This window comes from Hyperoodon ampullatus, assembly GCF_949752795.1.
Source record: "Hyperoodon ampullatus genome assembly, chromosome: 11".
NCBI lineage: Eukaryota > Metazoa > Chordata > Mammalia > Artiodactyla > Ziphiidae > Hyperoodon > Hyperoodon ampullatus.
Window position 1 is genome coordinate 54,783,905 of NC_136924.1, and position 10,379 is coordinate 54,794,283.

The following is a 10,379-nucleotide window of genomic DNA, read 5'->3' on the forward strand; positions in this document are numbered from 1 at the left end:
ATAAATTCATTCAAATTCTTCCATCAACCCTGAACAGAAGGATGTGGGGTAGAGGTGGTTGTCATTGACTTATAGATATTGTCATCAATAAAAAAAAAGGTGGTGTTTAGCATATGGCATTTCCCCTTCTGTATTGTGCTTGATCCTTCAGATCAGATCAAGATCAAAAGAAACGATCCTAGAGAAAGCCCAGGATGGAGAACCAACTCCCAGGAATCAGTTATTGCTCTGCTCATTGCCAGCACCGTCATACACATGTGGTGGGGGGCAGATACTCAAGACAAGGATTCTCTTTTAACTTGGTTTTGACCCAGGTGAATCTCAGCCCTTAGCTCCGGACTTGGGCTTAAGGGAAGAGAAGGGAGGGGAGAAAGTCACTTCAGTCACTTCTGGCTTAGCTCAGGCTGGCTCCAAGGCTCCACGGCAGAGAGCAGGAAGCACCTAGTCACTTTGTGCAGTCTTGGCCCCAGGAAAAATGATGACCAATCATGGCCTTTCCTTTCTGGGCCTCTTCTCTTTGGTCTCCTCACTCTTCCCTCCAGCTCTCCTCATTCCTCTCCTCCTCTCTAAGGTAACATCCTCCCTGATTAAGAAAAATGCCATGAATGCCACCTTAGCCAGGTGACCACCAAAAATGGGACAAACTGACATCATTCGTCCCCCACGGGATGCACTAAGGACACTATGTCACCTGTCGTATTCCTACCAAAAAGGTTGAAACTGAATCTGATCCCAAGGAGACAAATTGAGGTACATTTCTAAAACAATTGGCCTGCACTATTCAAAAATATCAATGTTATGCCAGAAAAAGAAATGTGCAGCTGAGAAAATGTTACAGTTTTAAGGAAACTAGAGAGACATAACTAAATATAATGCATGATGCTTGATTGGGTCCCAGGGGTTTTGGGGGTTTTTTGTTTGCTTGTTTGTTTGTTTTTTTAATTTTCTTTCTTTATTTTATTTTTGGCTACGTTGGGTCTTTGTCGCTGCACGCGGGCTTTCTCTAGTTGCATCGAGAGGGGGCCACTCTTCGTTGCGGTGCGCGGGCTTCTCATTGCGGTGGCTTCTCTTGTTGTGGAGCAGAGGCTCTAGGCACGCGGGCTTCAGTAGTTGTGGCACGTGGCCTCAGTAGTTGTGGCTCGCCGGCTCTAGAGCACAGGCTCGGTAGTTGTGGCACACGGGCTTAGTTGCTCTGCAGCATGTGGGATCTTCCCGGATCAGGGATCAAACCTGTGTTCCCTGCAGTGGCAGGCGGGTTCTTAACCACTGCGCCACCAGGGAAGTCTGTTTGTTTGTTTATTTGTTTGCTTGTTTGTTTTAGTCATGAGGACATTGTTGGGACAATTAGGGAAATTTTCAACAGACTATATATTAGATAATATTGTAACAATGTTAAATTTCCCGAGTGTGACAATGTTTTGCGGTTATGTAGAAATGTCTCTGTCCTTGGTAAATACGTGATGAATTATTTAGGAATGAAGTTGCTGTCTGAAACTGACTCAAATGGTTCAGCGAAAACACGTGTCTACATAACAAATATGGGGAAACTGTAACAACCACTGAATCTAGGTGAAAGGTATATACAGTTGTATTATTCTTGCAATTTTTTTTTTGTGTGTGTGGTACGCGGGCCTCTCACTGTTGTGGCCTCTCCCGTTGTGGAGCACAGGCTCCGGACGCGCAGGCTCAGCGGCCATGGCTCACGGGCCCAGCCGCTCTGTGGCTCGTGGGATCTTCCCGGACCAGGGCATGAACCCGTGTCCCCTCATCGGCAGGCGGACTCTCAACCACTGCGCCACCAGGGAAGCCCTATTCTTTCAATTTTAAACCAACAGAAAGGTTTAAAATTTTTCAAGATAAACATTTAGGGAAATGCCAATTCAGGAAAATACTCCAAATGAGGAAAGTGGCAATATACTGTGATTCCCCTAAGTTTCACATTTCGCCCCTGAGGTGGGGTCTCGGGGGGTTAACAGTGACTGTTTACTCAATAGGCATGCTGAGTGCTAGGTGCCAGCAAAACAGGGCACTGAAAAATATTTATTTATTTGATATTTGACATTTTTCCCCTAAACATCAAATTTGTCATGGAAATGTTCAGAATGTTTTTAAACTTCTTAAATTTGTTTGCAGTTGAATTGTTTTTGGATTGAATTGTTTTTCACTGCACAGGGATCATCATAATCTTTTTAATGCTTAGGGCATCCTACTGTGTCCTCACTCCCACCAGTGCAAACAGGCTGGGAGCTGGGAGGCAGGGAAACCCAGAAGGCATACAAGGGAATTGCAAAATCATTAAAAAAAAAAAAAAAAAAAAAAAAACCCTCTGAAATTGGGTAGCAGTTATCTGGGGAGCAAGATCCACAAAGGGCCCAAGCCTGAGAGTCCAAAGAAAAAGCCAGCTGTAGTGAGAATGGAAACTTTCTACTTCAGTCTCTCCTGGATTGTTTTACAGTTCATGCAGTTTCAATGTTTGTTTTCTTTTTGTTCTTCCCTAATATTAGGTAAAGTTTTTTGTTTGCTTAAAACAAACGTGGCACATGAAAAGCTGCTCAACATCACTAATTATTAGAGAAATGCAAATCAAAACTACAACGAGGTATCACCTCACACCAGTTAGAATGGGCATCATCAGAAAATCTACAAACAACACATGCTGGAGAGGGTGTGGAGAAAAGGGAACCCTCTTGCACTGTTGGTGGGAATGTAAATTGATACAGCCACTATGGAGAACAGTATGGAGGTTCCTTAAAATACTAAAAATAGTATTACCATATGATCCAGCAATCCCACTACTGGGCATTTACCCAGAGAGAACCATAATTCAAAAAGACACATGCACCCTAATGTTCACTGCAACACTATTTACAATAGCCAGGTTATGGAAGCAACTTAAATGCCCATCGACAGATGAATGGATAAAGAAGATGTGGTACATATATAATGGAATATTACTCAGCCATAAAAAGGAACAAAATTGGATCATTTGTAGAGATGTGGATGGATCTAGAGGCTGTCATACAGAGTGAAGTAAGTCAGAAAGAGAAAAACAAATATCGTATATTAATGCATATATGTGGAACCTAGAAAAATGGTACAGATGAACAGGTTTGCTGGACAGAAATAGAGACACAGATGTAGAGAACAAACGTATGGACACCAAGGGGGGAAAGTGGCAGCGGGGGTTGGGGGGTGGGATGAACAGGGCAATTGGGATTGACATGTATACACTAATATGTATAAAATAGATAACTAATAAGAATCTGCTGTATAAAAAATAAATAAAATTCAAAAAAAGTTTTAATTCTGGATGATAGGGATATAGGTACTTATTGTTTTATCCTTTGTGTTTTTCTGTATTTTAAACAGTTCTAGAAATGTAAATAAAATTAAAATACAAACATCCAAACAAAAAATAAACGTGAGCCTCTGTCAACCATGTCGAGAAGAACCGGAACAAGGATTCTTGCTGGGGCAGGGCTCTCAGGGGAAAGGATAGCCTTCCAGAGCTGCCCCCTTAACTAAGTGTGTTTGAAGAAAAGCTATTTGCCCCCTACCCTCCTCCTTTCTTGCCTTCACTCCTCCTGCCCTTCCCCTTCCCTGTCCCATCATCTTTTTCCCTTCCCAGTGCAGTGTAATGAACAGATCCAGCTGTGAAGTCAGGGGGACCTGGATTCCAATCAGAATGTGACATGGAGAAACCTCAAAACATATTCAGCAAATATTCATTAATGCCTACTAGGTAGCAGGCACAATTCTAGGTACTGGGATACAATGGTAAGTAAAAAAGACAGACAAGGTTCCTGCCCTCGTGCAACTTGCATTCAAGTCCAGGGAGGCAGATAATAAACAAACAGGCAAATGAATAAGAAAATTATATATCATGGAAAGTGTACTGCAGAATCTAGCTACATATTGTATGAATATACCATAAGACATTCTGGGAAAAAAAACTATGGAGACAGTAAAAAGATCAGTGGTTGCCAAGGGTTGCAGGGGAGAGAGGAATGAACAGGCAGAGCACAGAGGGTTTTGAGGGCAGTGAAACTCTTCTAGTAGGATGCTGTAAGGGTGGGTATATGCCATTATACATTTGTCAAAACCCATAGAATTATTGTACGTGGAATGAGTTCAATTGTTGTACATAGAATGTACAACACTCAGAGTGAACCCTAATGTAAGCTATGGACTTCGGGGGACAATGATGCGTCAAAATCAGACTCTATTGATTGTAACAAATGTACTACTCTGGTGGGGGATGTTACTGGGGGAGGCTGTGTATGTGTAGAGCCAGCATGTATATGGGAAATCTACCTTCCACTCAGTTTTGCTGTGAACTTAAAACTGCTCTAAAAATAGTCTGTTTTTTTAAGTGTGTTGTAGGAAATTAACATGTAATAAAAGGTAACTGGGGTGACATACTTTAGATAGGATGAAAAAGGAAGCTCTCTCTGAGGCTGTTTTCTCATCCATAAAATGGAGGTAGAAGTATTTGCCTTCGTATATATATGTGAAAGTGCCCTTTAAATTACTATATATCTTCCCATCTATAACATATTGGTAGGCAGCTCTGAAACGGCTCCCAATGATCCCTACTTTCTGGTATTCAAGTCCTTGTGTAATCCCCACCCTCTGAGTGTGAGCTGGATCTAGTGACTTGATTTTAAGGAATAAAATGCAGCAAGAATGATGAAAAGTCACTCCCAAAATTAGGTTACAAAAGAAAATGCAGCTTCTATTCTCTCTCTCTCTCTCAGAAGCTGCCATGTTGTGTGTAGCCCTATGTAGAGGTCCACGTGACAAAGAACTGATGTATCCAGCCACCAGCCAGCAAGGACCTAAGGTGAGGTCTTACAGGATGCAACACCAGATGCAATGTGTGATCCTTGATTGGATACTGATTAGAGCACATCAGCTATAGTAGACATTTTGGGTCCAGCTGGGGAGATTTGAACATTGACTGGGATGAGAAAAAAAGAAAATTAATGAGGGGGCTCCCCTGATGGAGCAGTGGTTAAGAATCCGCCTGCCAGTGCAGGGGACACGGGTTCGTAGTCCTGGTCCGGGAAGATCCCACATGCCGCAGAGCAACTAAGCCTGTGCGCCACAACTACTGAGCCTGCACTCTAGAGCCCACGAGCCACAACTACTGAAGCCCGCGCCTAGAGCCCGTGGTCCACAACAAGAGAAGCTACCGCAGTGAGAAGCCCACGCACCGGAACAAAGAGCAGCACCCCCCTCACCGCAACTAGAGAAAGCCCGCGTGCAGCAACGAAGACCCAATGCAGCCAAAAATTAATTAATTAATTAAAATTTTTTAAAAAGAGCATTCATTTGTGTGTATGTGTGGGTGTGCATTAAAAAAAAAGATACAGACTACCCTATAACTCAGCAATTCCATCTCTTGGTATATATATCCAAGAGAAATGTGTTCATTTGTCTACAAAAAGACACATGTTCAAGAATGTTCATAGTAATTTTATTCATTATAGACAAAATTGGAAACAACCTGTGTTCATCAACAGGAGAATGGATAAATAAATTATGGTGTATTCTAACAATGGAATACCACACAGCAATTTTTTTTAAAAGAGCAAAATGCTGATAAGTGCCACAAAGATGAATCTTAAAAATATAATATTGTGGGAAAGCTGCCAGATACAAGAGAGTACACACTGTACGATCCTTTTTATATGAGTTTCAAGAACAGGCAAATGTAATCTATGGTGATAAGAGCCTAAACAGCCATCACCACAAGAGGCTGGATAGTGACCATGAAGGGACATAAGGAAAACTTCTGAGTGAGGGTGTCATAGACCTTGATTTGGATGTGATTACACAGATATCGATATATAGATATATGTGCCCCAAAATTACGGAATTGTACATTTAACATCTGTGCACTTTATACAACTTTATACACTTTATACAATTAAAAAAAATTTTTTTAAGAAAAAAGATATCCAGAAGGATTACACCAAAAGCATTAATGGCGGTAATGTCTGGGTGGTGAGAATACTAATATGTTTTGATTTGTTTTGTCTTGTTGTTTGTCTGTATTTTCTAATTTTCTCCAATACATAACCACTGCTTCTGCAATAATAAAAAGCTATTTTTAAACTACATTCCAAATACTCAACAATATCATTTATGCTGCCTCAGGGGAAAGTCAACAAATGTACTTGCTGTGTTATTCCTGAAGGAGACAGGGGTGTGGCCAAGCATAAAAGACAGAGGAATGAAGTACTAATCGCTGTGGCATCCGGGTGTGGAGGACTTTTCAGCGGAAGTCCCCTGTGCTGAGCGCGGGGTGAAAGGTCAGGGTGGACCAGAGTATCCGGCCCACATGGTAGAATGGAAAGAACCCAGGAGAGAGAATCTGAAGATCTGGGTCTGAATCCAGATCCAACCATTGACTGTGGTCTTTGAAAAGTCATTTAACTGCAGAAGCGGAAGGACTATGGGTTAGCCACAGGGCACGGACTCCGGATATGTGGACAGTGGACAGTTCTCTCCACTGTGTGCTGCTTCCCTGTTTATAATAACAACTAACTTTTACATAGGAATTTACATTTTATGAAACACAAATATTCCTGTTGAATTCTCACAGAACCTCTTGAGCAAGCACTGTTCTCCGCCCCCACCACCCCGCTTTTTTTTTTTGCGGTACGCAGGCCTCTCACTGTTGTGGCCTCTCCCGTTGCAGAGCACAGGCTCCGGACGCGCAGGCTCAGCGGCCATGGCTCAAGGGCCCAGCCGCTCCACAGCATGTGGGATCTTCCCGGACCGGTGCACGAACCCGTGTCCCCTGCATCGGCAGGCAGACTCTCAACCACTGCGCCACCAGGGAAGCCCCTTTCCCCTTTTTAAAGGTAAGAAAACTGTTTCTAAGTGACTTGCCTGAACTAGTGAGTGATAGAATTAGGACTTGCCTGACCGTTTTTGGACTCCAAATCCTGCATTCTTTCCACCAGTGACTTACCTAGGACCCTGACACTTAACTATACCCACCTCTCACCCTTCCCATCTGCCAACACCCGCTCCCAACAGCTCTGTGGTTCTCCTGCATTCTTGGCAGGGCCTTATTTCCCAGGGAGGGACAGAGGGCTCTGCACAGAGCTCCCCTGAATGACCTAGTGTTGACTCAAAGAAGGATCCAGACTCCTTTTGGCTCTGTGTTACTCCAGAGGCATGCAGGAGTTCACACCTCCAACGCTGGGCAGCTCCTCCAGTCAAGGGTCTTCCAGGCTCATTTCCCAACCTGGCTCCAGGGTGGCCGCCAGCCCCCTCTGCCCTCCTGATCCATGATGAGGGGCCACAACTCTTCACTTTTCAGTGAAGTCCTCTTCCCTCTTCCCTAGGAGGCTTGTCTGCAGGGCCTGAGTCAGCACTTCCCCATCCCTATCCAGTTCCAGCCTCTGCTTAATACCTCCAGTTCCTAAGGCCTCTCCCTTCCCAGGTACCCAGACCTCATCCCCCTCGCAGCTGGTGAAGGAGCAGTGAGAAGCAGAATAAGATGCAATGGTGAGCCCAAGGGGCAGCCGCCCCAAGCAGCTAGCACAACGTTCCCTTCAATAATTCATCCCCGGGGAGGCTACGGGCACCATGCCCTCATTCTGAGCTGGAGATGGCTACCACAGCTCAGATCCTTAAAATGAGAGTGGTGGGAATCAGGAGGGCTGGAAGGCTAGGGCAAGCAAGTAGAAGGGCACCCAGTCTCCAGCCCCACCACAGGCACCTCTCCCCCTACTTCTTGTTAGAGAGAGGCCTGATCCAAACAGAGGTCAGTGGTCCCATGATAGATAAAGGAGCTTAGAAACTGCAGCAAGCCAGAGGGGCAGAGAGGAAGGATCCAAACTCAGGGCCTCATCCCACTCACTCCAGCTATACATCAGGGTCAGCCTTATCCCCATTGCTCTGAGCCTTCTTGAAGCCACACTCAGCCTCTTATCAGCAGCGCCACCTTCCTAAAGGATGCCCAAGTCCCCTCTGTCCCAGCTTTTGGAAGCCCTGGGATGCTTCCACCGCCCCCACTTGGGGAACTCTGCCCCCACTTAGGCCTCAGTAATCCGACTCTCAGCACCCCTCCCAGGGATTCCCCACCCCCATCCCATCTCTTTTCAACCCCAACTTCCCTGCCTAACCTCTGATGTTTACAAAGCCTGTAAATACGTGGGAGTGGAGGAAGGACTTGAACTGGCCCCTTGGGCCGTGCTGTGATTCAGGGTCCTAAAGTGTTAAGAGTTTGGCAAGAGCAAAGGAGAGAAGGAGGTAAAGTCTAGGCCAGCCTCCCTTCCCAAGGCCACCCTGGGGATCCTGCCTCTCATACCCCTTCCTCCACCTGGGGCAGCCCTAGAGTACTGCTCCTGTCCCAGCCTTGTTCCTCTCTCCAGTGCATTTTGTGGAATTGGAATCACCAATCACATGCAATGGAAACTGAGATCTAAGACTAAAATAAACATATGTCAAGCACCTACTATGTGCCAGGCTGAACCAGACTCTGGGCAGAAAGAGAATGAGGACTAAGCATCTCAGCCCTCTCGCCTTCCCTCCTTCCCAGGTATGAAAAGGAACCCCCGAATCCACAGAGCAGTCACACCGCTTGCCCCAGAGCAGGCAAGAGGTGGGCCTTGGAGCCATAGCTGAGAGCCCAGTCCCTCTAGAGAGGCCTGGTGTGGGAAGGAAGCTGCAGTCTTGCTGGGCACTGTCAGCAATAAACTCTTCAGACTTATTTATAGCAAATGCTGCATCAGGGGATGGAGCCTGAAAGTGCCTAGAAGCATCAAATATCACCATGGGCCCAGAGGCAGAGCCCAGAAAAAGAAGACAGATTGCAGCAGGAGGGATTGAGGTTTGATGTTAGAGGAACTTCCCCAGAGTAATATCTGGAGTTGGCAATGGGGATTCCATGTGGAAACTACTTCCACAGAGCCTCCTTAGAAGCTCACGGTAGAGTAGATACAAAGGGATGGACATGGTGATCTTTTTTTTTTTTTTTTTTTTTGGACACGGTGATCTTTGTTCTCTGTCCTTTGTGGTACACAGGTTTTCAAATGCTGGGGCCACTAAGTACAGCTGTGCGAGTTCTGCCTTGCTGACGAGGCAAGTGGAGATTGAAATCCAACTCCAGATCAGTAGGGCAACCACCTATGCAGAGTTGCGTCTGCACAAACCCTAGTCAAAAGGGCTAGCAGAGGCCCTGTCAAATATCCTAAGGTCCTGACAACTTCGGAGGTTAGAGAAGAGGGGGAGCTGACCCTAGGGAGAAGAGATGAAGGCTGCCTGGGAAGCCCTGGGGGCCTGCAGCTGAGGACCCGAAGGGGCCAAGCTAAGGTATGGCTCACAGGAGTGCCTCCAGGCTAGAGGCCCCTCTGAACAGACTGCCAGATACTGTGAGGTCAGGGCCAGAAATGGGGGTACTGAGGGAGGTAAAGTGGGGAGGAAGACTGTGTGGGTCCTGGACAGGGCCCAAAGAGGGATACTCCTGCCAGTCATCTCACATGGAAGGGGCTGGGAGAGGACTGTTCTGGGGACATGGGGGCTGGGCTCCCGGCTCTAGCTCTGAGGTTCCTACCTTCTCTCAGTGGCAGAAGAGAGAGGGGTGTGTGCTCCGGCAGCTGGAATGGAAATGAGAAAAAGTGAAGGGTGCAGAGCTGCCCCTATGCACTTAGGTTCCCTCTGATAGGCTCAGGGAGAAGTCACTGATATTTCTATTTTAAAGTAAGGGGTGGAGGGCGATGGTGTTCTAGGCTGTAAGTTCTTGCAGAGGAGGGAGGGAGGGGGAAGCCAGGGACAATTGCTTGCCTTGGCCAGCACCTCCCTCCCCCACTTCTCCTATGGAAACTTAAGCTGCCCCAAGGCCCAGAGGAGCTAGTCCATTAGCTCTGGTCAGCGGGGGTGTAGGGAGGGGCCTCTCTCCCTCCGGGTCTTACTGCCAAATGACAGGCAAAGCTTCTGCTCCCTCTATTAGAGCCAAAACAAAACAAAACAAAAACCCTCCATGCACATTTTAAAAACACACACACAACCTCTTTATCTCCTCTGAATAGTTGAAGCTGAGTAACTTGGGGGTAGGTGGGCGGTAGGGGATCCATGGACTAGACCAGAGAGGGAGAGGAGGAGATGCCCTCCCAAAGAACTTTTCAGGTTAACCCTGAGGAGGAGCTGGGGGTGGAAAGAGGAGAATTGATTCTCCCCCAATGTACCTCCCTCTGGAATGGGGGCAAGGGCAGGGTCAGCTGAACAGAGAGGGAGGAAAGTCTTCCAAGACCCCCAGAGGGTGGAAGGATGGGGGGGGGAGGGTCGGAAACCCCCAGGGGAAAGGACTTAAAAGAAGAGCCAAGGAGGGGAGTGGAACGCCCTCGATCTGAAAGGGAAGA